Here is a 27,039-nt window from a genome sequence, read left to right as displayed (position 1 = left end):
ATGCTTACAGAGCATCATAAAGAACAGCGAATGGGGGCAACGTTGACATTTCTGGAGGCCTACCACAAACTTGGTGATTCATTACTGGATCGAATCGTAACCTGTGACGAGACTTCGGTGAAACACGTCAATTGCGAGACAAAATTACAGTCCATGGAGTGGGGGCACACAAGGTTCCCTGAAAAACCAAGAAAATGTTTGCAAACCTTGTTAGCAAGGAAGTTCATGGCGACTGTGTTTTGGGATAGGCAAGGTGTGCTTATTATTGATTTTCTCGAACGTGGAGCGACCACAAATTCTGCCCGCTACTGTCAAACTTCGCACAGCCTTAGAAGAGCAGTTTAAAACAAACGCCGAGGAAAGCTGACGTCAAAAATTTTGTTTTTGCACGGCAATGCCCGACCTCACACGACAGACCGCACTAAAGAACTCATTCAAATGGGAAATTTTCCCTCATCTGCTCTACCGCCCCGATCTTGCACAAAGCGATTTCCACTTGTTTCCCAAGATGATGAACTAACTGGCTTGCAACGCAGCGCTTTGATGACGACGCGAAACTCCAGGTGGGCGTGACTCAGTGGCTGTCTCAGGCGGCAGAATTTTACGACGAAGGTCTTTCAAAGTTTGTCCACCGCTATGATAAGTGCCTCAACGTGTTTGGTGACTATGTGGAAAAGTAGTATGTTAGTCGCTCTTTCAGATGTATATAATAAAATATCTTACTTGTACTTAGTTTTTTTTTAATGCCAAAACGTTCCCTACTTTCTGAATAACCCTCGTATAACAGCTGAGATACTCATACTTTAGTTACGTAAAGAGACCGCTGACTGAAGTTCCACCAGACCAATATCCTGTAGTACGTTTCTAACTTCTAAGATTCTAAGCTAAATGTTGGACTTTAAATTCCCAAACATCGCCTTATTTGCCGTAAACGATTTCGGGCATTATTCAAAGGCGCTACAAATGTTTCACTAATCTGCTTCATTTTGAACTTTAAGACAAATCACTTCATAAAACATTTTACCGGTTTTTTTTCAAATCTTTATCTTTATTTTCATGTTCTGTTCAGAAAGAACGAAATATGATGTATAGGTTAACCAAATGATGTAGAAACTTTCAAGTATTGTATTGAAGTTAGATACGAAATTATTATATCTATGGAAACAGCGACTCAGGGAGCTTTTTTGTGGCGTGCTCACAAATGTTCAGTGTGTGAACAGCTAGTCACACGGCACATGTCCTGCCTACAGTCCAATTCAGCCCATTCACGTCTCAACATACAAGTCAGTCACAGTCGCACTGATGTGTCCTCGTAAGTCAGCGATGTTATGGGAAAGTGAAGGTGTGAACACAGTGTCTATGATACCAGAAAGGCAAAAATCACACAGTAAACAGTGTGAGATGCAGAGAACGTGAGGGGGGGGGGGGGTGATGCGAGCAACTGTAGATAGCCAGCTGATGTACGACCGATCGATCCTCTTAGTAGCTCAGTACCCAAGAACTCACTAACATCGTCGTGAAAGTTAAGTGGAGCACCGTCCTGTTTAAAAATTCAATTATCATTGTTTCTCGCAGTTGCGGCATGAACTACACAAACTGCGTTTTCTGTTGGTGTGGCGGCCACGTTGATAGAGATCATTAAAAAAAATCTTGAGCTGGCGTTTGCATACATATAATTATATAATGCCTTCTTTCTATGCAAACAATTTTTTTGGAATGGCGGAGAAGTTTCAATCTGTGCTGTGATTTGGTACTTTTTGACACTTCATTTACACAGCTATCGGCAAGTGTTCGTGAAATATTTCAAATTTCCCTCATATGAGTAATTAATTTTTTTCTGAAATTACCCTGACTTGCATGTAACTCGTTTTCCCTCAAAACTAGACCTCGCGCTGGTCAATTTGGTACCTCATTTGGCCTTTCCCTACTCCTTGTTTGGCTATGAAAATCCGGACAAATACATCGCATAGTTACTAGGGCGTCTCGTTTTCGTTCCGCTCAAACATTTGACCTATAAAAAGAGGGGTCAGTTAATGGGGCACACACGGAGACAAAAAATGGTTCAAATGGCTCTGAAGACTATGGGACTTAACTTCTGAGGTCATCAGTCCCCTAGAACTTAGAACTACTTAAACCTAACTAACCGAAGGATATCACACACATCCATGCCCGAGGCATGGATGTGTGTGGAACCTGACATGGATGGAACCTGCGACCGTAGCGGTCGCGCGGTTCCAGACTGTAGCGCCTAGAACCGCTCGGCCACCTCGGCCGGCACACACGGAGACATCAAGGAATCGTCACTGCGGTAATGAGTAAAGTGTGAGGCGAAAATTGTAAAAGGAGACCAAAGCTTGACGACAGTAAGCGGGTTCAAATGGATAATTCCGCGGAGGTGAAGCGGCTTACCAGGGTAGCATAGCGTGATGTGCATCATGAAACCATTCGTCGGACTGATGACGAGAACAACCACACTGTCGTGTAAGAAACTGCAGGCGTGACGGTTGTCTGACGCGTTTGGAGAGAGCGACGAGAGCGCCGTACCGAGTCGGGCAGCGGAGAGAATGCGGAGGTGCGCGCGGCGCGCTGCCGCTGGACCGCTTCCAGGCCGGCGTCGCGGGCCCACGTCCGGCCGCCGCCTCGCCCAGGCGCGCCGCCCACGCCGGGGCTTTGGCACCGCCGCCTCCTCCTGCCTCCGTCTGCTGCCGAGGTGCCACGTGCCCTGCTCTGCTGTGGTACGGCGTGCCACGCATTTGCTCAGCTCTTGCATTCTGTGCGTTGCAAGTGACCGAACACCTTACCACCTTATCCTTACCTGCACGAACCAAAACAATCTACATCTTCTAACACTACCACCACTTGCAAAGTAGGTTAGAAATCAGATTAATAATGTTGCTCACCCAGCATATGTTCGCTTTATCGGGTAACAACAAGTTATTTGCTGTGGATGGTATCGTCAGAATGGATACAGTGAAGTCTCTGTAAAAAAGTCATTAATTTTGACACTTATCTTGAATGGATTCCCACGTACATTTCGTCGAAGTTGTTATGGCTCATCTTGTTGATTCTACGGTGATTCCACTCTGCTAGAAGGTCCAGATCTGTATTTTAGCAATATTTGAAGACCTAAAAAATGCGTTTTTTCGGAAAATTCTTAATGGTCAAATAATCCCAGATCAGAACAATGGTATAGTAAAAATAATTTTTGACTTGGTGTTCACGATCCACATTTTTATTAAACTTCTTGTAAATTCACATACACTTCTTCTTAATTGTTATATCATCAAGAAAACAGTTTTGTATCAATCTTCATATATTTAATTTCCACTTTAACCAAACACAAGACTTGACTGTTCTTTTACAAAGCGAAGTAACAACTTAACTACTGCTCTTTGCGCATTCGCGCCAAAACGGTTACAAGTAAGTCAAAGATTATGACTGCTCTTTGCGCATTCGCGCCAAAACGGTTACAAGTAAGTCAAAGATTATGACAGTCTCACAGAAATGAATACACACAAGAATCATATCACTGTAATATATCGATACATCGGAGTACCTATACATTAATAAAACCAGATGTGAATATTATCACAAAAATATGTCTGTTACTTCGCAGAAAAGTAGTACGGTATTACTGGTATTGAGAACTGGGGTTACGTAAATAAAGGACCATTACAATCTGTACTCCACAAACCACCGTAGAGTTCAGTGCAGAGAGCCGTTGCCGTTGTGCCACACATTAGTTTCTTCCCGCTTTATTCGCATACGGGTACGAGGGAAGAAAGACTGTTGGATACCTCCGTGCGTACAGCAGTACTAGTGATCATTTTGGCTCTCTCTCTTTGTAAACGTTCAGTACCTAGCTTTAGACCTCTTTTATACGAGTCCCACACACTTGACCATCATTCTAGTCTGGGTCGTACGAGTATTTTGCAAGCACTCTCCTTTGTAGACTAATTGCTTTTTGCAAGTATCTTAACAATGAACCGAAGTGTGATGTATCAAACGAGTCTTCACTCGCCCTGCAAAGATAAACCTTTCATTTACTTATAATATCGTATGTAGGGGGACGAATTTAGAGATATACTGTAATATACTACAGCGTCCAATTATGACGACGACAGGTGTGACGCTAACTCTTCCTCGTTCATATACTTATATGGATATATAGATATGGTGTCTGTTCTCTCGGACATGTCTCACGGAAGGCGTGCGCGAGATAGTCCCTGCAGTCGCACTATCCTCTGTGCCCTCGGTGGCTCAGATGGATAGAGCGTCTGCTATGTAAGCAGGAGATCCCGGGTTCGAGTCCCGGTCGGGGCACACATTTTCACCTTGATATATATCAACGCCCGTCAGTAGCTGAAGGTATTAGTATATAATTCTAATTCCTCGTTCAGGACTTGTCACGCACTGTATACTAACGGAAGGGTGAATCCGGACTCTATCGACAAGCTTACCGATATTTTTAATTACTAGCTTTGACTTTTACATGCAGCCATTTCTAATATATGAGAAATAATCCTACTTACTTAAACACTTCTTGCCAAACGCGTCATTCCATTCAGAAATAGACGACCGCTGTGACCGAGCGGTTCTACGCGCTTCAATCCGGAACCGCGCTGCTGTTACGGTCGCAGGTTCGAATCCTGCCTCGGGCATGGATGTGTGTGATGTCCTTAGGTTAGTTAGGTTTAAGTAGTTTCTAAGTCTAGGGGACTGATTACCTCAGATGTTAAGCCCCATAGTGCTTAGACCCATTTGAACCATTCAGAAATCCGCACGGCAAGTTCGCCAGCTGAGTTGTAAAACTCTCATTAGGTTCATGATGTCTCACGTAAAGGTGATAACTTGCGCAATATATATATAAAAAAAATACAGTATCATATGTAATCCTGATGTCTGCTGGTGCCAGGAGCGTTTTCACACTGAATGATCCCCTCTATTCCGTGATTCTCAATTACTGGACCTGGACGTCCGTCGCTCCGTTGTGCTATTTACACCCAGGTATCATACGGTTAAGGTCTTCTTCGTCGCGACAGTCACTAGGGGCCATTCTTTCTGTCTGTCCGTTGTGTTTATCTGAGTATAGGACCGCCCCCGAGAAGCACAAGTCGATTTTTGTCCACGGTCCTACTGGTTTGCTAAATACTCCTTTCAGGGTGGTCATGAAATCTCCTTTATAAACAATATGTGCCGTGTTTTATTAAGAAAATGTTTCAGTTAACTCAGCAGCACCCAGAGTTGTCAACACAGGTAAATGCCTCCTTCCCTATTCATCCCTAGACTTGACCTCTGAAAACTATCACTGTCGAGTTCTCAGGAGAAGAATAACGAAGGCTTACATAAACAAGTGTAAATGCAGGGACCCTGTTAGCTTACGTCAGAGGCTTGACTCTGTATTCTACGCCCTTTTGCACTGAGGAGGAGGCAGTGATGGCCCTGGACGAATTTTTCCCCGATCGCCATAGAATACCTCTGCGTTCCTTAAAAGTGACGCAAGTCATAAAGTTGCCCTTTGGGACATCCCAGTGGTATTTTCTGCCTCTCGCTATGACTGTCCATCTTGTGTCTTACGGGTTGTAGTCTGACGCTTTCTACTATATTCCTTCGTCTAGAAGAAAACTCCAGAATCTAAAACACTAATATCCAAAACGGACGACCCCTGGGACTGTCGCATTTGGCCGAAGCTGCACTTGGCAGGCACATGTGAATATGATATATCTGTGTGAGAGGAACTGTCTTTTTCATGCTACTGTCGACAACTCTTTTACCTGGACGGAGCAGGATATAATTATTGAGTAGCCACTGTTTGCCTGTCACTGTGCAGATCTAGTTTATTTGAATGTGATGAGACACTACTAGAGAAAGTAGTTACCTGGGACCCGCTACAGCTACATAAGAGCGTTCCGTTCCACGAGTCGGCACACAGCCACAACGCGCAGGTAGGCAGGTAGGTAACCTTGGCGAGTGAGTGTCGGCCGGCACACGCCCTTGCGCTCTGCTCTGCATGGCAACGGTCTGGGGGCCGGAGCGGCCTCGCGGGGATAACCTGGCCAGGCCGGCAGTAGGGCAGTGAAATATCGCACGGCGGCGTGCGCGGCATCAGGAGCAGGAGGAATCGGAGGCCGATGCCCCAAGGCTGGGAGAAAGCGCCGCGCCGCGGGGTGAAAGGCACCAGCGCTGAGCTCTGAGCACTGTGCCACCGACCAGCCACTGCCAAACGGGCTTTCCCGACGTGTCACAAAATATTGACTTAAACTGGCAACTTATAAAGGGACTAGTTCCAACTAACCCCTGTTTTCTGTGCGTATCAAATGTGGCAGTAATACTCAGATTGTTGTTCGGAGAAGCAATCCTAAGTAGTGATTTAAATACAAGGTTATTATAAATGATAGACGCGATTTCGCAGTTTTTCTGTGGCAATATTATTTGACATATTGTCACAGTGCTTTGCATACACATAAAAGAAAAACTCAAAAGTTGTTTTGGGCATATTACAACTACTCCATATGTGCCTCCCCCCCTCCTGCCCTTACTGATTCTGCAGATATCAAGTCGATAATCAGGTCCTTTCCACATTCAGCGAAGCTCGTCCCTAACAACCTGTTCAGAAGCACTGTTGATGCGAGCTCAAGTTGTGATAGGGTTGTCGGTAGAGGAGGCGTAAACACTGAATCATTCACACAGCCCCACGCAAAAAAAAGAGAAAAATAGAAATACGCATGGGGTTAGGTCAGGAGAGCGTGGAAACCATGACATGAATTGCTGATCATCAAACCCACTATGACCGATCCATCGATTTCTCAGTTTCCTGTTTAAGAATTCACGAACATTATGGTGTAAATTGGGTAAAGAAAAGATGTTATGTGGACATGTGTCCGGAAACGCTTACTTTCCATGTTAGAGCTCATTTTAGTTTCGTCATTCCAACGTGATCAAGCTGTAAATTTTCACAATCAACATGTGTGGGCTGACGAGAATCCGCACGCAATTGTGCAAACACGTCATCAGTACAGATTTTCTGTGAACGTTTGGGCAGGTATTGTTGGTGATGTCGTTCATGCACGATGGAGCTCCTGCACATTTCAGTCGAAGTGTTCGTACGCTTCTCAACAACAGATTCGGTGACCGATGGATTGGTAGAGGCGGACGAATTCCATGGCCTCCACGCTCTCCTGACCTCAACCCTCTTGACTTTCATTTATGGGCGCATTTGAAACCTCTTGTCTACGCAACCCCGTTAGCAAATGTAGAGACTCTTCGTGCTCGTATTGTGGACGGCTGTGATACAATACGCCATTCTCCAGGGCTGCATCAGCGCATCAGGGATTCCATGCGACGGAGGGTGGATGCATGTATCCTCGCTAACGGAGGGAATTTCGAACATTTCCTATAACAAAGTGTTTGAAGTCACGCTGGTACGTTCTGTTGCTGTGTGTTTCCAATCCATGATTAATGTGATTTGAAGAGAAGTAATAAAATGAGCTCTAACATGGAAAGTAAGCGTTTCCGGACACATGTTCACATAACATATTTTCTTTCTTTGTGTGTGAGGAATGTTTCCTGAAAGTTTGGCCGTACCTTTTTGTAACACCCTGTATACACGGAGAAAGATCGAAGTCATTAGAGACCGTAGGAATCATCCCGGCATTTGTCTGGAGCGATTTAAGGAAAGCGCGGGAATCCTAAAACTGGACGGCCGGACGCGGGTTTGAAGCGTCGTCGTCACGAATGCTAATCACTGCGCCACCACGTTCTGTGTGTCCTGCAACTGTCTTTTCGCAGAAGAAAAAAAAATGGTTCAAATGGCTGTGAGCACTATGGGACTTAACTTCTGAGGTCATCAGTCCCCTAGAACTTAGAACTACTTTAACCTAACTAACCTAAGGACATAACACACATCCATGCCCGAGGCAGGATTCGAACCTGCGACCGTAGCGGTCGCGCGGTTCCAAACTGTAGCGCCTAGAACCGCTCTGCCACTCCGGCCGGCCACAGAAGTAAAAGGGACCGTAAACTTTAAGACGTGAGTCTGCACAGTTGCAGGTGGTGGATGTTTGCGGAACTTAGTTCTGAAGCGTCGTTGGACTGTTACGGCAGACCGACATCAATGCATTTCAAGCACAACACACACTTTCTCGGCGCCGTTCTCCATCTCGCCTAACTGCTAGGAGCAGCTCGTGGCAGGAATCTGAAGTGCGGATGCAACAATATAAAACTTTTGAGTTTTTCTTTATGAGTGTTGAGTTTTTTGATAATATGTCAATTAATTTAGCACATAGTGTTTATGAAATCGCCTCAATTTCTTGTAATAACCTTGCAGTAAAACACTGGAACAAATGCAAATATTTACATTAATATTCTATGAGACTGCTGCGTGTGTGGTGCTCTGTTTCTCTTGCTTTGCAGTCGTCTTTTTAAAGTTTTACTGCAGTTCTTGGTACTTATTAGAAAATAGTATATATTATTGTGTATCTACTTACAGGTATTGCGCCTCGTTGACTGAGCAGGCATTTTCAGTCACGCAAATCACCAATCACCCTGCTAGTTTCCGTAAAATGCAGGATGCAAAGATATGGCGACAGTATTGCTTCCTGAAGAGTTTGGATACAGTTAGTTATTTCCATTTTAGTAGATTACATTATTTATATCAAATTATCCCTTTAACTTCTGTCCATTACTGATAGAAGAATGTAATAAAGTTCTCAGTCCAGTCACAGATCTGGTCGGTTATGCATATTCAGTTGCATTAAGGACCCAACTCAGTCCAGTTCAGTTTCGGCGAGAACTCTCCTATGTCATCAGTAAAACGTACCTCAGTGACTTTCTATCCTAGACAGACTAGGAGTTGGTTGATAACTCCTTCGAGAACGCGGTGCTGTTGATGTTGTAAGTCACTTTTCTTTGAAAATCTTGTTCAATGAAAATCCGATGACGAAAACTTGTTCGGAAGTGTAATAAAGTTCAGAAATAACAGCGGTATGAGTTGATCATTCACTAACATCGAATGGAAATCGTTTCGGGCTATCGAAATTCGGCTGCTTTATCTTAATATTGACTGTTGCAATCTTCAGGCTAAATGGTTCAAATGGCTCTGAGCACTATGGGACTCAACATCTTAGGTCATAAGTCCCCTAGAACTTAGAACTACTTAAACCTAACTAACCTAAGGACATCACACACACTCCCATGCCCGAGGCAGGATTCGAAACTGCGACCGTAGCAGTCCCGCGGTTCCGGACTGCAGCGCCAGAACCGCTAGACCACCGCGGCCGACTCTTCAGGCTAACCTCGGCTTCTGGCTAGGCTAGAGAACAACACAAGAAGACTACCAGTACCGGAAGCGCGGAGTAGTTCCTTCCTTGTGTCTCTCGCCGTAACTAAAAGCTCGATTTGGATCACGGGCGGCCCAGAGGACGATATCAGCCGCTTACTGGAGCGAAAGTTCATCGTTGTGAAGGCCGATTCCTATAAATTAGTTCACTGGCGGGTTGCCATATCACGAGAGCGCTGTCTCAGGAGTCCAAAAGGGCAGTGATTGTATGGAATGGAAAATGTCTGCCCCAGTTTTAACCGGTTTGGCGAATCTAGAAAGAGAAAGAGAAAGAGAGGGAGGGAGTGTGGGAGGTCATCGAACGCGTCACTCGTAGACGGACAGTTGGCTACTGTCCGGTACGTGATGTCTGTCCTCTTTTGTGTTTAGTTTTTGTGGAAAATTGCGATGGTCGTACAGCATAAGGTATAGATACCCTTCAACTAATAGTGCCTAGCACGTTGTCCTGGAGGGCGAGTCCTCATCGCAGACAAGCGTATTGTCAGGCGTGCCCGAGGGAACTGGGTGTGACAGGACCTCTTACTGTATATACGAATGATCTGGCTGATAGCTTGAGCAGCAATTTACGACAGCTTGCTGATGACATATAGTGTACGGAAAAGTGTCGTCTTTGAGAGTCTGTAGGACGATGAAGGATGGCTTAGACAGAATTTGTATTTGGTGTGATGAATGGCAGCTTCCTCTAAATGCGGGAAAATGTACGTTAATGAAGAGAGCAGGAAAACCAATCTTGTAATGTTGGAATACAGTATTAGTGCTGTGCTGCTTGACGTAGTCTCGTCTAGGCTTAACGTTGCAAAGCTACATGAAATGGAAAGAGCACGTGAGGTCGGTTGAAAGGAACCGGAATGGTCGATCTCGGATTATTGGGAGGATTCTAGGAAAGTGTAGCTCATCTATAAAGGAGACGCCGTACAGGACGTTAGTGCGACCTATTCTTGAGTGCTGCTCGAGTGTTTGGGTTCCGTAGCAGGTCAGATTAAAGAAAGATATCGAAACAATTCAGAGGCAAGCTGATAGATGTGTTACTAATAGGATTCAAAATGGTTCAAATGGCTCTGAGCACTATGGGACTTAACTGCTGAGGTCATCAGTCCCCTAGAGGTAGAACTACTTAAACCTAACTAACCTAAGAAGATCACACACATCCATGCCCGAGACAGGATTCGAAACTGCGACCGTAGCGGTCGCGCGATTCTAGACTGTAGCGCCTAGAACCGCTCGGCCACTCCGGCGGGCTAATAGGGTTCCATCAACGCGAGAGTGTTGCGGAAATGCTCTATAGACACAAATGGGAATCCCCTGAGTGAAGATGATGATATTTTCGGAAAACACTTTTGAAAAAGTTTAGAGAGCCGCCATTTGCCATCGACTGCAGAATGATCCTAAACTGCCACCAACATACATCTCACGTTAGAGGGTAAGAGAAATCAAGACTCGTGCGGAAGTATAAGGCAGTCGTTTTTCCCTCGCTCCTTGTGCGAATCGAGCAGCAGAGTGTGTGAGTAGCAGTAGTACATAGTACCCTGCACCGTACGGCGTACGATAGCTTACGCAGTATGGTTGGTGCTGGGGCAGGGGACCAAACAGCGAGGTCATTGGTCCCATCGGATTAGGGAAGGACGGGGAAGGAAATCGGCCGTGCACTTTCACAGGAACCATCCCGGCATTTGCCTGGAGTGATTTAGGGAAATCACGGAAAACCCAATTCCGGATGGCCGGACGCGGGTTTGAACCGTCGTCCTCCCGAATGCGAGTCCAGTGTGCTAACCGCTGCGCCACCTCGCTCGGTGTGGAGTATGTATGTGGATATAGGTGCAGCACTTGATTGTGCACTTACAAGGAAGAAACGAATACTGTGCACGCCGAGGACTGTGTTATTAAAAAATAGGGCTGAAGCTCGCATGGAAGTAGACTGGTAACAAACTCAATCGTGTCCATTTCAAAGGCCTTGAGAGATAAAGGAAAAGCTCACAAACCTTAATCCGGATGTCCTAAAGCGAGAGGAAACACTCTCTTCGCAAGTGCGAGCCCATCCGCTTCATAAATACAAAGAAGGGCGTGATAAGGGCTTCAGGCTGTACTGGCACACTTGGTGACTGGCGCCAGAGCATTCCGTCACTGCGAAACACGCGAAAAAAGCAACTACCCCGTTTACGAGGCCTTTTACTGCTAACACTCCTTACGTGTAAAAATCCATTGTGATTGTTCATAGCTGTAGCAACACGCTGTGCTAACGTTGAGCGCAATCTGAATCATCTAAACGTAGCCTCGGATAGAAAGTTTAGTTTACGATATGCTCGTGGAAATGATCACCATGTTGAACTAAATGCGCCACTAGCCCAAAACCAAAAGTACATTAATGTATGTTCTATCTCGGAAATCATTCGCAGTAGGGCATGTGTCCATATGAAGATTTTCACCTCAAATGGGCGTTCCTATCATATCCATGAATACTGATCAGTACTCATAGGAGACACTGTATAAAATAGGCGGAAAATAGATTAAATCTAACTAGAAACTGGTAAGGGGAAAGAAAGAGTACAATGTAGAGAGTATCCTTTGGAGCAGTTTGAAGATGGCCCAACAGTAAATGACGCCGCCGCCGCTCCTCCCTCCCCCCTCCCCCAGTTTAACGTATGTGTAGCTGTAGACATTGTGACATACTCACAATCCATCACACGCTGCGGAGGTGTTTGGAATTTAATCCCGCGTTTTGGTATACCGCCAAGTCGCCCCTGCTCCCAGTTAAACATTGGTGCTGAAAATTTCTTCCACCATCAGGATTCGAACCGGTTATTTCAGGGCCAAGAGAAACAGCGCAAATGTACGTTAGCAAACTCGGCTAGAAATTTGTGTTCCATTGAAGCATTTCTGAAAATGGTGTATTAGAAAGTATTTTCTGAAGGTATTTGTCTGGCGTGTAGCACTGTACGGAAATGAAACGTGAACGATAAGCTTTTGAAATGTGATACTACGGAAGATTATTGAAGAGTAAATAGGTACACGGAATGCCTAATGAGGACACACTGAATCGAACTGGGGAATAAAGAAATTTATGGTTCAATGTGACTAAAAGAGGAGATCGGTTGATGGAACACATTCTGGTACATCGAGGAATCCTCAGTTTGGTAATGGAGGGAATGGTGAAGGGCGGGGGAGGGAGAGGAGAAAAATTGTACAGGGAAACCAGGCTTGGATACAGTAATCAGGTTCAAATAGAAGTACGTTGCACTAGTTATTCAGAGAAGAAGATGCTTGGATAGGATAGACTAGCATGGACAGCCGCATCAAACCCATCTTCGGACTGAAGAGACAACCATCGCAGCAGCAACACTAGTGACAAAAATACACTTCCGTCTCTGGATGATTTTGTTCTACATTTTCATTACTGTCACTACTAAATAGCTGATTGACTGCAGCGGCAATGTCATTAGGTGCAGTCCATTCCTCCCTGCATCTGTTTTCCGCTCATCGCACGCTGCATGTTTCAGCATCGTCCACCGGCAATCATCTGAGGAGACCATTGATAATGCAAATCAGAACTTTCGGTCCAATACTCTGACTGGAGTACCTTAAAGTGTAACAGTACAATATAAAGTCATTAATACGTCCAGTACATTTTCTAGAGAGCTTGCTACGAAAGTAAAGAGACTATTAATAGCGATGCGGAAAAAAACCAGTGAAAGCTGTATGTCACTTCAACATTTTCACATTAGTAGGTAGTACCATCACCTTACTTGTGATGTCCACCAATAGTTTGAACTGCAACTAGTGTCCTATGGTCGCGTCACAAGTTGTCTGCTGTCAGAGGGGTCAGGGGGACGCGATAAGAGAAAAATGTCCTGTGCGCATGCGCAGCTCGAATAGTGACGTCCTAGCGGCAAACTCGAGCCATCTTTTTTTTTCGGTGCGGCAAGTGGGCCACTGTTGGTAGTTCAGGCTGTAGCGGCGGCGCCTGCTGAGAGACCTACTATCTGATGCCACTTCACCTGGTGCGGGTAAAGTAATCAGTAGAGTATATCGAATGAAACTATAGACAAGATATATTTGGTATTTCAGTTGTAACCAGTGTAGTTTGTGAATATTGACAGAGGATGTTGATACAGACTCTGGCTCCAAGCACTATGGGACTCAACATCTGAGGTCATCAGTCCCCTAGACTTAGAACTACTTAAACCTAACTAACCTAAGAACATCACATACATCCATGCCCGAGGCTGGATTCGAACCTGCAACCGTAGCAGCAGCGCTGTCCCGGACTGAAGCGCCTAGAACCGCTCGGCCACACCGGCCGGCTGTTGGTTCAGGAACACCAATTGAAACTAAAAATTTACCCTAAGCCTAACAGTGAAACCTAACTTAAAATGTTCGGATTGAGTGACAAATGCTCGCTGACTCTGTAACGTGTTCATATCCGCTCCGCGAGGGGTCTCCCGGCCACCAGTGTCATACGCTCATTATTATTATCACAAAATGAATTTCTTTATGGTAAACTGTCAGTCAGGATGGTGCAGCCTGTTTAGACTGGCGACCAGGAGGGAGAGTAGCAAGGTGGCACTGTGGTTAACGCACTGAGCTCGCATCTAAGATGAACGGGTTTCAAACCCTCGTCCGGTCACCGAGGTGTACGTTTCATATGGTTTACCCAGATAGATTAAGGCGACTCGTGATAAGGTTTCTTTGAACAAGCATTCGTACTGCTATAACTATCACGATGTCGGTATAATAATCCTTTTTTCATTGTTTGTATCTTACGTTGTTGTTGAACTCTTCAGTCCGGAGGCCAATTTGATGCATCTCCCCTTTCCTTTGGAAGCCTCATTATATCTGCGTAATTACTGCATCCATTTGGTCCCCCTCTAAAATTTTTGTTTTCCTACAGCTCTCTTCCTTGCCAAATTCACTATTCGTTTGTGCCGCAGGATGTGCCCTATTTTAGTCACGTTGTACCATAAATTTATTTTCTTTCCAGTTAGATTCATCATTAGTTATCCTATCCGCCACATTTAAAAAGCTTCATGTCTCTTCTTGTATGAACTGTTTATCGTCCATGTTTGACATCCGTAGTAGCCTATGCTCCAGACACAAACATTGCCAGACTACTTAGAGTACCGTCACTTACATTGCTACCGAAATAATAAAACTCATCTGCTACTTTTGATGTCTCATTTGCCAATCTAATTCCTTCAGAATTGCCTGATTTAATTCGACTACATTCGGGTATCTTTGTTTTACTTTTGTAGTATGGTATCACACGGTACACGAAATAGACTTTCACGAGACTAAGTAGTCCAATTAAAACTACTTGACAGTAGACGGGCCGGTCGAGGTGGCCGAGCGGTTCTAGGCGCTACATTCTGGAACCGCACGACCGCTACGGTCGCAGGTTCGAATCCTGCCTCGGGCAAGGTTGTGGGTGATGTCCTTAGGTTAGTTTGGTTTAAGTAGTTCTAAGTTCTAGGGGACTGATGACCTCAGAAGTTAAGTCCCATAGTGCTCAGAGCCATTTGAAGCATTTTTACAGTAGAAGTCTGTCACCTCCCGCTACAGTGTTGCCATATCGGCTGCCGCCTACCGCTGAGGTAAAAGCTAAACAAATGCTGTTAATTTGTAATGCGGAACAGTATTTAAGCGGCCGCCGCGAGGTAAAGCAGAAATGCGAGATGCTCTTTCGAGAGCTGATTTTAAGTGACCAATATGCTAGTGGAAATGATCACCATGTTGAACTAAATGCGCAACTAGCCCAAAACCAAAAGTACATTAATGTATGTTCTATCTCGGAAACCATTCGCAGTAGGGCATGTGTCCATATGAAGGACAACGCGTTTTGTAGCCCTCAATTTAAACTCATGTCCTAACCTATCCATAACCTCGCGATGTGCAATATATCCGAGAAAACGACAGTCAGCAATAATCTGCGCCAGAACTAGAATCACGGTCGCTGTGTTCCCCGCAATTAAAGCCAATCTCTACTAGCAACTCAAGACAGAAAAATTTCAGTTTCAGCGCTAAAACCAAACTGATATTTCTCGATGTCATTGCGTACCAGAACATATCCTTACACTGGCGACAGGAACTGCCATCTTACCAGCCGACGAGCAGTCCTCGCTGGCACTTGGTGCATATCATAGGCGACACAGGCAGCTTCAAAACGAAAACGTAAATGATAGGGAGAAAAATATGGGCGAAAAAGTCAATTCTATGATGAAAATGACGCAGCGAAGTGGTAGATGTAAAAAATGCGTTTAAACCAATTAACTGAATTATTTTTAGTATTATAAAGTCTTTCCATTGGATTTGGGAATAAAAAATGTAATGTATTTTACAAGATTCAAACCTAGAACCATCTACACGTGGGGTTTATGCACTAACCACTGCGGTGCGCCACTAAGTGTGTGTGGTTATGTTTATGACTCTGGCATCCCAGTCGCAACGTTGAATTGCAGCCTTCTAAAATTTGAATGCATGCAATTTCGTGTAATAACTGTATAGGTGACGATGAATCGCATCTTGTGCGGGAGGATGCGGTAGCGTTTGGTCAGTGCTTTGTATGAAACGTGAGTACTTCTTCAGCATCTGTGTGTGTGTGTGTGTGTGTGTGTGTGTGTGTGTGTGGTTATCATGTGTGAAGAACGTATCAAGAAAGAAAGACGGAAAAGGAATTGTAGGCGAGCTAACCAGTTGTGGCAGTTTGGCGACGGCGAACGGTTCGAACGTGACGTTGAGCGCTCTGATCAGAGAAAACCAACTTCAACGCGTGAAGTGTCAATTATCAAGTAATTTTAAAAAATGGTTCAAATGGCTCGGAGCACTATGGGACTTAACCTCTAAGGTCATCAGTACCCTACAACTTAGAACTAATTAAACCTAACTAACCTAAGGACATCACACACATCCATGCCCGAGGCAGGATTTGAACCTGCGACCGTAGCGGTCGCGCGGTTCCAGACTGTAGCGCCTAGAACCGCTCGGCCACTTCGGCCGGCAAGTAATTTTAACCGGTCTATAATTACAAGAGGGTGAAATTACAAACAGTACACATTGGAGGTGCAATACATATTGCTATTGGAGTGGGGGTACGCAAGTAAAATTCCTACTCTGAAATGGCGTCATTTTTTTACACAATATGTGAAAAAACTTTATCTCGTGCGGAAGCGACAGTTGCGCTGGTGAAAAAACTTTTTTATCTCGTGAGGAAGTGACGGTTGCGCAGACAGGAGCTAGTTTCCCGTTTCCGCTATCTGTAGTACTGCGCCATGCGAGACGGCGCTACACAGGAGAAGAGCGCAGGTGTGGGCGGCGGCGGCTGGCTAGCGCAGGCGACACGCGACCCCACCCACGGGGTCAGCGGCGGGTCGGCGGACAGCGGGCAGGAAATAGCCCGCCGACTGTTGTGGCGCGAGCTGCTCCGAGCCGAGCCGCGCTGCGCCGCGGTGAGTCACCGCGCCGCGCTGCGCCGCGCCTGGCGCCCAGGCAACCCGCTCGCCGCCGGCTCCCGGGCCGGGTCTGACTAACGCCGTCTTGCATCACCAGGGGCGGGCCGAGTCTCCCAGCTGCGGCCAGCCTCACAGGCGCCGCCTCCAAACCGGTTCGTCTCAAACTCCCTCTCAGCAGTGCCATCATCTCGACAGAGACCCGCAAATCGAATCTCGCATCGATAGAAGACGCGTAAAAGAGTGCAACCCAGCGCCGTGCTTAACACAGACGGCGGCGCTCTCGAGCCCCTTTTAAACGACAGACCAGGGCTGGGCGCGTGATCTGCCCACGGGCACTGTGGGCATTTGTATCGCCTTGCGGGCACTCTGCGCCCGAAGCTTGCATTTTTCTCTTACTCACGAAAAGGACCGAAGACTGCCGATAATACGCGATCGACAGCTGACGCTCGAATTTGTAGTCACGTTAGATTGTTAGAAGTATTATTTTCGTTGTCATAATTATGATAATTGGACAGTTTAAATATAGTTGTTGTTGTTGTTGTTGTTGTCTTCAGTCCTGAGACTGGTTGTTGCAGCTCTCCATGCTACTCTATCCTGTGCAAGCTTCTTCATCTCCCAGTACTTACTGCAACCTACATCCTTCTGAATCTGCTTAGTGTATTCATCTCTTGGTCTCCCTCTACGATTTTTACCCTCCACGCTGCCCTCCAATGCTAAATTTGTGATCCCTTGATGCCTCAGAACATGTCCTACCAACCGGTCCCTTCTTCTAGTCAAGTTGGGCCACAAACTCCTCTTCTCCCCAATTCTATTCAATACTTCCTGATTAGTTATGTGATCTACCCATCTAATCTTCAGCATTCTTCTGTAGCACCACATTTCGAAAGCTTCTATTCTCTTCTTGTCTAAATTATTTATCGTCCATGTTTCACTTCCATACATGGCTACACTCCATACAAATACTTTCAGAAACGACTTCCTGACACTTAAATCTATACTCGATGTTAACAAATGTCTCTTCTTCAGAAACGCTTTCCTTGCCATTGCCAGTCTACATTTTATATCCTCTCTACTTCGACCATCATCAGTTATTTTGCTCCCCAAATAGCAAAACTCCTTTACTACTTTAAGTGTCTCATTTCCTAATCTAATTCCCTCAGCATCACCCAACTTAATTCGACTACATTCCATTATCCTCGTTTTGCTTTTGTTGATGTTCATCTTATACCCTCCTTTCAAGACACTGTCCATTCCGTTCAACTGCTCTACCAGTTCCTTTACTGTCTCTGACAGAATTACAATGTCATCGGCGAACCTCAAAGTTTTTATTTCTTATTTCTTAAATATAACGTACATAGTAATTGGGGAAGTGTAACCTCCCTAGTTTGAAACAAATGTGCCATCGAATGAAAAAGTAACAACAATTAGGGGATGGGATTCAGGAAACAAGAAAACGACAGTAAAGTATCAGTCTTGTTAATTTAATTTTGTGTCCACAAATACAACACCAACATAAAGTAGTAAGCAAAGAATACATGCTTTTTTTACATAAAATATCTGTTAACTTAATACACGTAATCTTACTGAGATGTGTCAAGTTCGGAGCAGGCACGCCTTGCCGCACGCACCCCGGTGTCAAACGAGCGATGTTAGCAGACAGGTGGTGGGGGAACTGCCATTTCACAGTGCCCACGGGCGAGCAGTGCGGGCGCATATGGACGCTCACCCCTGCGATAGACTTTGTCTGCATTGACCACTCGAGGCAACTGAGTCTGCTGCAGCTCCTCTGGCGTTTCGTTGTTGTATTGAATCTCGTCTGTCCCGAGTGCTCGTATCCGTTTACATATCAGAACCAAAATTGCGGGTGTTATGACAGCTTTCTGCTGTGCCGTTGGCATCTAAACGGTGAAAGTGAGATTATGAGCCGCGCGGTCTTAGGCGTCTTGTCACGGTCCACGCGGCTCCCTCCGTGTGAGTTTAGAGTCCTCCCTCGGGCGTGTGTGTGTGTGTGTGTGTGTGTGTGTGTGTGTGTGTGTGTGTGTGTGTGTGTGTTGTCCTTAGCGTAAGTTACTTTAAGTTAGATTAAGTAGTGTGTAAGCTTAGGGACCGATGGCCTCAGCAGTTTGATCCCATAAGATCTTACGACAAATTTCAAAATTTTTGAGATTATGAGGGACTATCTCTTTTTACGAAAAAAATGTAAATACAGTAACAAAATGTAGGAGAAAGGTATGAGAATAGTATACATTGATGAACGAAGCAAAAATTCATCGTGGATGATCTTGTCAAAGGTCGTGTGGTAGATTGTCTACATTCCTGAAAACTGAAAGAATGGGAAAAGTGACGTCCAAACATTCCAGATCATATACATTTATCGACAATATATTTACTCGCAAACACATAAAACAGTGTCTACAACGTCGTACACTAAGATGACAAAAGTCATGGGATAGCGATAGGCGGTAGTACCGAGCACACAAGGTACAAAAGGGCAGTGTATTCGCGGAGCTGTCGTTTGTGTTCAGGCGATTCATGTGAGAAGGTTTTCGACGGGAATTAAGACTTCGAACGCAGAATGGTAGTTGGAGCTAGACCGCTGGGATATTCCATTTCGGAAATCATTAGAGAATTTAATATTCCGCGATCCACATTGTGAAGAGTGTGCCGAGAATACCAATTTTTCAGGCATTACCTCTCACCACGGACAACGCAGTGGCCGACGACCTTCACTTGATGACCGAGAGGAGCGCGTTTGCGTAGAGGTGTCAGTGCTAACAGAAGAGCAACACTGCATCTCACTGGGCCACAGTTGTTCGTGGTTGGTTTGAAGAATATTCTGGACAGTTTGAGCTAATGGTTTGGCCACCCAGATCGCCTGATATGAATCCCGTCGAACATTTATGTTGTGATGACCAGTGTGTCTGGATGACTTAGTGGACAGCGCGTCTGCCTAGTAAGCAGGAGACTTGGGTTCGAATCCCAGCGCGGCACAAATTTTAAACTTATCCCATTGATATATATCAACGCCCATTGGCAACTAATGTCTTTAATTCCTTTGTGTTCTGATTCTTATTTGGTCTCCTCTTGTTTCTTCACAAAGTAATTTTGCTCTTCAAATAATTCTGACTTTTTCTCTGTTAAAATAAGTTTTAATTAAAACAAGTTGATCTACTTACGTTCTTATTTACGCTTAGTGTAGGTTTTTTCTGTAAAACGTAAATTTCTTTTTGCTTTCATATATTTCGTGTCTCATTTACCAGAACCAGTGTCACGAAAACAAAGCAAACAACACAATAAAGATTAAAAAGACACGAAAGCAGAAATTTCATTTCCATAACAGGAGTGAGCTCAGTCGGTAGATGTTAACGTCCCATGTTAGCAGATTGGCGGCATTAGAGTAAAGTTTATCTGACCGTTAACTGCAGATGCCAGCCCCTGTTTCTGCGCATGCGCAGTGTACGGCATACAGCCTATAGATTATTTACATCACAGACAAACTTGAGACATGGTTGGCTTATGGTTCACACTCAGGGACAAAAGGTAGCCGTTATTGACCAAGAAGTCGCTCATGTAAAACAGACTTGATCATGAAATTCATTCTCTGGACCAGATGCTACTTTATTAAAAATTAGTACAAATTGTGGCATTGCAGCCATAATAGGATGTAATTATTGCAGCCGTGGCACGTAATGACTACGCACATACGTCGGCGTATTTCGGGCTTTTTTATTCTTTATCATATGAAGTTTTCTCTGCAATTTCATCTACTTTCTGATTGTATTGGGTACTCTCAATTCGAATCATCATCAGGTCACCTCTGATACATGTTTCAAAAATGGTTCAAATGGTTCTGAGCACTATGGGACTTAACATCTGAGGTGATCAGTCCCCTAGAACGTAGAACTACTTAAACCTAAGGACATCACACACATCCATGCCCGAAGCAGGATTCGAAACTGCGACCGTAGCGGTCGCGCGGTTCCAGACTGTAGCGCCTAGAACCGCTTGGCCACGATACATGTTTCCTGTAGTAAGCAGAACCAACTCCGAAAGTCGAGATCCTTTGCACTTACGAATCCGAAGATGTCTATTATACTGCAAGGCCTACTAAGGTAAGGTTTTGGAAGTCTAGTTTCTGTAACCGTAGTGTGTTTCAGCCAAATATGACCTCATGTATACCGATTTTAATTTTTTTCCAGGACGTGTATTGTGGGTTCGATGAATTAATTTTAACTGACCCAACTAGTTCATCCTGAATTCCCCAAATTCATTTTAGCAAACACGAAGTTCATTTTTCATATTATTTTAATCTAAAAAGTACTTGACTGGAAGTTGTTTTTCTTTCAATCAAAGCTTTTCTTCGCCCTACGGTGAATACCACCAGAATGTGGTTTTTAATATCCAGTGAGCCATATTTTCTTCCTAGTACCCTAAATTTAGAAAGCCTATATACTCCTAAATGGCCTCGAAATTCCTTAGCATACATTTTCAAATGGCTTTGAGCACTATGGGACTTAACATCTATGGTCATCAGTCCCCTAGAACGTAGAACTACTTAAACCTAACTAACCTAAGGACATCACACAACACCCAGTCGTCACGAGGCAGAGAAAATCCCTGACCCCACCGGGAATCGAACCCGGGAACCCGCGCGCGGGAAGCGAGAACGCTACCGCACGACCACGAGCTGCGGACCGCATACATTTTCACACACTTGTCAGCCACTAAGTCTTTGTCCTGTTTCAAAATGTTTATGTGGTGAGGAAACTGCTGGTCAAATCTACAAACATGTCGTTACGTACTCGAGGTTCCCGAATGAGGTTTTAGTAACTTTTTAGCCAATTGCCATTGCGAGACACTTACCGATTTATTTGAAACTAGTCCGCCCCTGGTAGCTGAGTGGTCAGCGCGACGGAATGTCATACCTAACGGTCCGGGTTCGATTCCCGGCTGGGTCGGAGATTTTCTCCCCTCAGGGACTGGGTGTTTTGTTATCATCATCATCATCATCATCATCATCATCATCATCATTTCATCCCCACCGACACGCAAGTCGCCGAAGTGGCGTCAACTCGAAAGACTTGTACCAGGCGAACGGTCTACCCGCCGGGAGGCCCTAGCCACACGGCATTTCCATTTGAAACTGCCTCATAAACTCAAGAACTTTTTCCCGCTGCTGGACTTGGACTCGGCTTTGTAAATGGTATATATTCCCCAATTCTTCATTTTTCCTCGATCTCCTGTATGTTTGGTTTTTTTATTTTGCTGCTCCCAACTTTATGGTAAATGAGCTGCCTTGAAACTACCTACGCGAAAATATACGTGGCAGGTCGCGTTTGACTGATACCGCAGCCTGTTGTCAGGTGCAGCTGGCTGTACGGATTTCGTGAAGCTTGCCAGGTTTGCGGAAAGCCAAGCTGGACTGCTTTATCCACTGTGCTTCGGTACACATGTACTCATGTGCCTCCATTGCGGCAAGTTAAGCAGTTTGCGGCTGAGTTAGGGGCAGGCAGTCTGAAAGGAGAATTTGTACACCTCTGATGTCTACTCAGCCGACACATATCGGTCACTATCAAGGGTTTTCATGGCTTCTTACAGCGCACAGCTACTATTTTGAAAATCCTCGCAGTGCCGGCGTGTGTTCTTAAAGGCGCCCTACTTGTGGCGCCCCCTTTTAGTTGACGTATAGTAGCCTGGCGAGTTCCGGACACAAGCAGCTGTTGACACTTGGCGTCGCGGCAAGGTCCGGCCGTGCGTCAGAGCGGCCGCTGGCTGGTAGCTGCTGGCTGCTGGCTGCTTGCTGCAGCAGCGGAACTACGGCCTTGCACGTCACTGGCCGAGAGGAGCGGCGGGGGAGGGGGAGCCGGTGCTTGCGTCACGGCAGGCTGCGGCTTCTCTGGGAAGGCCGGCGCCGGCGCAATACCCACGCACAAGTTCGCAGCACACTACTACGCCTGCAGAAGCGTAGTGACTCCTATCCGCAATTTCTTGGCTATCTTATATTTCTTTCGTCCCCATCTAGCATATGGGCTATGTTAAGTCTTAAACCGCCGTCTCACAGGACGAGTCTGGTGAAGTTGGCACCCGACTGTCCAAAAATATACTTTTTTTTCAGATATGTTGATAGAAGAACCAAGAAGGAACTGCTCGGATTAAGAAGGGTGTAAGACAAGCATGTAGTCTTTCACCCCTACTGTTCAGTCTGTATATCGAAGAAGCAATGATGGCAATAAAAGAAAGGCTCAGGAGTGGGATTAAAATTCAAGATATAAGGATGTCAATAATAGAACTCGCTGATGACATAGCGGTCATAAATGAAAGTGAAGAATTACATGATCTGCTGAATGAAATGAACAGTCTAATGAGTACAGAATATGGATTGCAAGTAAACCGAAGAAAGACGAAAGAAATGAGAACAGCGAGACACTTAACATCAGGATTGATGGTCACGAAGTAGATGAGTTAAGGTACCAAAATAACCAATGACGGACGGAGCAAGGAGGACACCGACAGCAGACTAACACTGGCAAAAAGGGCATTTCTGGCCAAGAGAAATCTATTAGTATCAGACATAGGCCTTAATTTGAGGAAGAAATTTCTGAGGATGTACGTTTGGAGCATAGCATTGTATGGTAGTGAAACATGGACTGTGCTGTGGTAAAACCGGAACAGAAGAGAAAAAATGGTTCAAATGGCTCTGAGCACTATGGAACTTCTGAGATCATCAGTCCCCTAGAACTTAGAACAACTTAAACCTAACTAACCTAAGGACATCACAGACACCCATGCCCGAGGCAGGATTCGAACCTGCGACAGTAGCGGTCGCGCAGTTCCAGACTGTAGCGCCTAGAACCGCTCGGCCACCCCGGCCGGCAACAGAAGAGAATCGAAGCATTTGAGACGAGGTGCTACAGACTAATGTTGAAAATGAGGGGAACTGATAAGGTAAGGATTGAGCATGTTCTGCGCATAATCGGAGAAGAAAGGAATATGTGGTTGGTTAGTTTAAAAGGGGGGGGGGGGGGGGGAGGACCAAACTGCTTGGGTCACAAAGGAATATGTGGAAAACACTGACAAGAAGAAGGAACAGGGGGATAGGATATCTGTTAAGACATCAAGGAATGACTTCCAAGATACTAGAGGGAGCTGTAGCGGAAGACAGAGACTGGAATACATCCAGCAAATAATTGAGGACGCAGGTTGCAAGAGCTACTCTGAGATAAAGAGGTTGGCACAGGAGAGGAATTGGTGGCGGGCCGCATCAAACCAGTCAGACGACTGATGACTCAAAGCCATAGCTCTAAAGCTCTCTGTACAAAATTTGAATAGTTCTGCGGAATTTCGCGAAGAAAACACATGTAACGGGGCAAGTTTTAATCGTGTACCAAAAAAATAAATTGCCAAATTTGCGAAAAAGAAAGTAATCACAATTCTGAATAACACCCCAAAAATTCTACAGAAAACCCTAATGACATTTTTTTGTGAAGGTAATAGTTCTGAGATAATTGCGATAATTGGGGACCCATATTCACAGTGCTGTGAAGCTGGCACCCGATTTTCGAGAAATATACATTTTTTCAGAGTTCTTGGTAGATGTGGGTATACTTCTAGAGTTCTCTGTAAACATTTTAATAGTTCTGTAGAATTTTGCGTAAAAAACTAAGATCACAATTCTGAATAGCTGTGAAGCTGGCAACCGATTTTCGAGATATATACTTTTTCCAGAGCGTTTTATAAATAGTTCTAGATTTCTTTGTACAGATTTTGAATAGTTCTACAGAACTATTCAAAATTTATACAGAGAACTCTAGAACTACAGCATATCTATAAAGAACTCTGAAAACAAGTATATTTCTCGAAAATAGGTTGCAAACTTCACATGACTCACGGGACGTGAAAACTCACGTGGGCGAGGAGCTGGTGACGTCACAGCGTGGAATTCCACCTTCCACTACACTGCGGGGCGAGAAATAAAGACTCTGGCATGTCAGAGTCTTACCTCGTGGAGAGGAACGTGGCCAATCAGAGGGGACAACGTTTTACGTTACAAGTCGAACACAGGAGCTGCCTTTTTGTATGGCGCTTCAGGTTCGCGTCCACCTCCTTCCAAAAAATTTATTTTCCCCTTTGGTGTCCTAAAAGATAATGGGTCTCTTGTACGTTTGACAGACGTATTGTCTCAGTCGTCGATGTTATTTATTACAAATAATGTATATGCTGCAATTCTTGTTGAAAAGGCCAACAACTGCAATGTTTCCCTGTGGCTATTACGAAACATTCTGTAAAATATATATACGTATCTCGAGGCTTAGGGGTTGACTCATGTTTTGTATGTTCCCAGTAAGTCTTTTTCATTGATCGTGAGTAGCTTCGAAAAAATCTCCTTCCATTCGAATGAAACTACGAAACGAATCTCGATCTTAAAATCTCTGTGATGAACTGCCTTATTTCAAATTGTCAGTAGTCATCGCAGCGTCAAGAAAATGGATATCATGATGCGCAGAGTGACATGGGACTCTATACCTTAACCATATTCTATTAAAAGCCGGAAGTGGGATGAAAATTCAGTTGAGTTGCCGAATAATCTCGGCTTAAATGTATCTCATATTGTTGTGTAGCATTGTGTAATGTTGTTCTGCCAGCAGTTCGCTGTTCAAGCCACCGACGAGTCAAGACTCTTCTTCACGATTTTCTCCGCTCTTCTCCGATGATCGATAACAGAGTTAACGCAGCTTTTCTATGCACGTCCACTTTTGAAAAGAAACTGTGTCGTTTGCGGGCCAAATGTAGCCGACGACTGCCGCTGGAGAGCGCTGAGAGCGCGATGACGTCAACCAGCTCGTCCCGTTTCACGACGGCACTGTTTCTTTTGAGGTAGTAGTAGTAGTTGTTGTTGTGTAACATACCGTTTTTAGGCCGTGCCAATGGCTGTTGTGTACAGCAGAGTCGGTTTCCTGGGCTTGGAGCGAGGTGGTCTAGTCCTCCTAAATGGGTTGTGTAGGAGGCCTACAGGGCGAAAAATGTCAAGTTTTCGCAGCTCCCAGAGGTAATAAAGTTTAGAAGTTTCCTGCCAGGAAGCTGTATTTTACAGAAGTGTGTTAGCGCGAACGGGAAATAGCCAGTAATGTTATGAAATTAACGCTGCATGCGGTTATGTAGTCTCATAGGCCGAAAGGGCTGAATGTTGAAATAATTTGGTGGAACGGTTTGGAGCTCGAGAAATCAAGGAGTCGGTCGGCAGCCTTCATTGGGTGTAGAAGTCGTGCGTTCTGAACGGGAGGGGGGGGGGGGGAGGGAGGTGCTGATTTCATAGCGTCTTTCTGAAGTGGTGAGTTAGTGGTCCTTCTTGATCAGCAAAGCTACTTTTCGCAAGAAGGAAAACTACTTTTCGCAAGAAGGTAGCGGACTTTGCGAGATTAATTGAAGCAAATAAATTCAATTTGTTTCTGTAGAAATTTTAATGTGTTTTTCGCGTGTGTCTCTACCTATTAATTAGCTTTACTGTTTTTGTGTTTGTCGGGATAATCAAAGGAATTTAGTAGGAAAGAGATGGAGGCGGTGTGTATTATCTAGTGCAGTGATCGGATCTTGTGATCTATCCTGAGAGTAGTTAGGTAGCTACAGTGATTTGTGTTACTACGTTGAAGTACTGACAAACTTAACCCTATCCTGCGGATGAAGCCGAGGCTTGCGACACTTACTTAGACGGATCTGTTGTTCTGGGACTTTGAAGGGATTACTCTGTATGATTTCCACACTCTTAGTGCAATGATCAACTCTGAAGCGTATTGTGCCGCTCTCAGGAAACTGAAGAAACAACTCCAGCGTCTTCGTCGCCACAAAAACGGAAACGAACTTCTCTTTCTCCTTGACAATGCAAGTCCTTGCAACCGAGAGGAGCTCACAAAACTTCATTGGACCGTACTTTCTCATCCACCCTACAGCCCGGAATTCCCACCATGCGACTTCCATCTGTTTGACCCAATGGAAGATGCAGTCCGCAGGAAACAGTACGTGGTTGATAGGGGGGGTTTTTGTTTCGGCATTGGCGCAAGACGTTGGCCCCGGCGTCGACCAGTAGAGTGGTACTATGCGGGCGTACAGACCCTTCTAGTAAGGTGGCGTGAGACCGTCGCACTGAACGGAGATTATGTTGAACGGGAGGGTTTTGTAGCCAAAGGAGTGGGAAATAGTATGGTGTATTGGAATCCTGAATAAAACCAACCTTATTTCAAAAAACAATCTATTACATTACTTATTGAA

At 45.0% G+C, this 27,039-nt stretch overlaps 1 protein-coding gene and 1 non-coding gene across 2 annotated transcripts in view; both read left to right on the top strand.

Annotated features, from left to right (window-relative positions):
- The window catches only part of LOC126158234 (uncharacterized), a 679,797-nt gene that overhangs the window by 411,210 nt on the left and 241,548 nt on the right, over positions 1-27,039 (top strand). The window lies entirely within an intron of this gene.
- Positions 4,249-4,323, top strand: Trnat-ugu (transfer RNA threonine (anticodon UGU)). The gene has a single exon. It is a non-coding gene; the product is annotated as a tRNA-Thr (tRNA).

This window comes from Schistocerca cancellata, chromosome 2 (genome assembly GCF_023864275.1).
Source record: "Schistocerca cancellata isolate TAMUIC-IGC-003103 chromosome 2, iqSchCanc2.1, whole genome shotgun sequence".
NCBI classification, from domain to species: Eukaryota; Metazoa; Arthropoda; class Insecta; order Orthoptera; family Acrididae; genus Schistocerca; species Schistocerca cancellata.
Note: the sequence above shows the minus strand (reverse complement) of the source record. Positions and strands in the feature narration are given on the sequence as shown.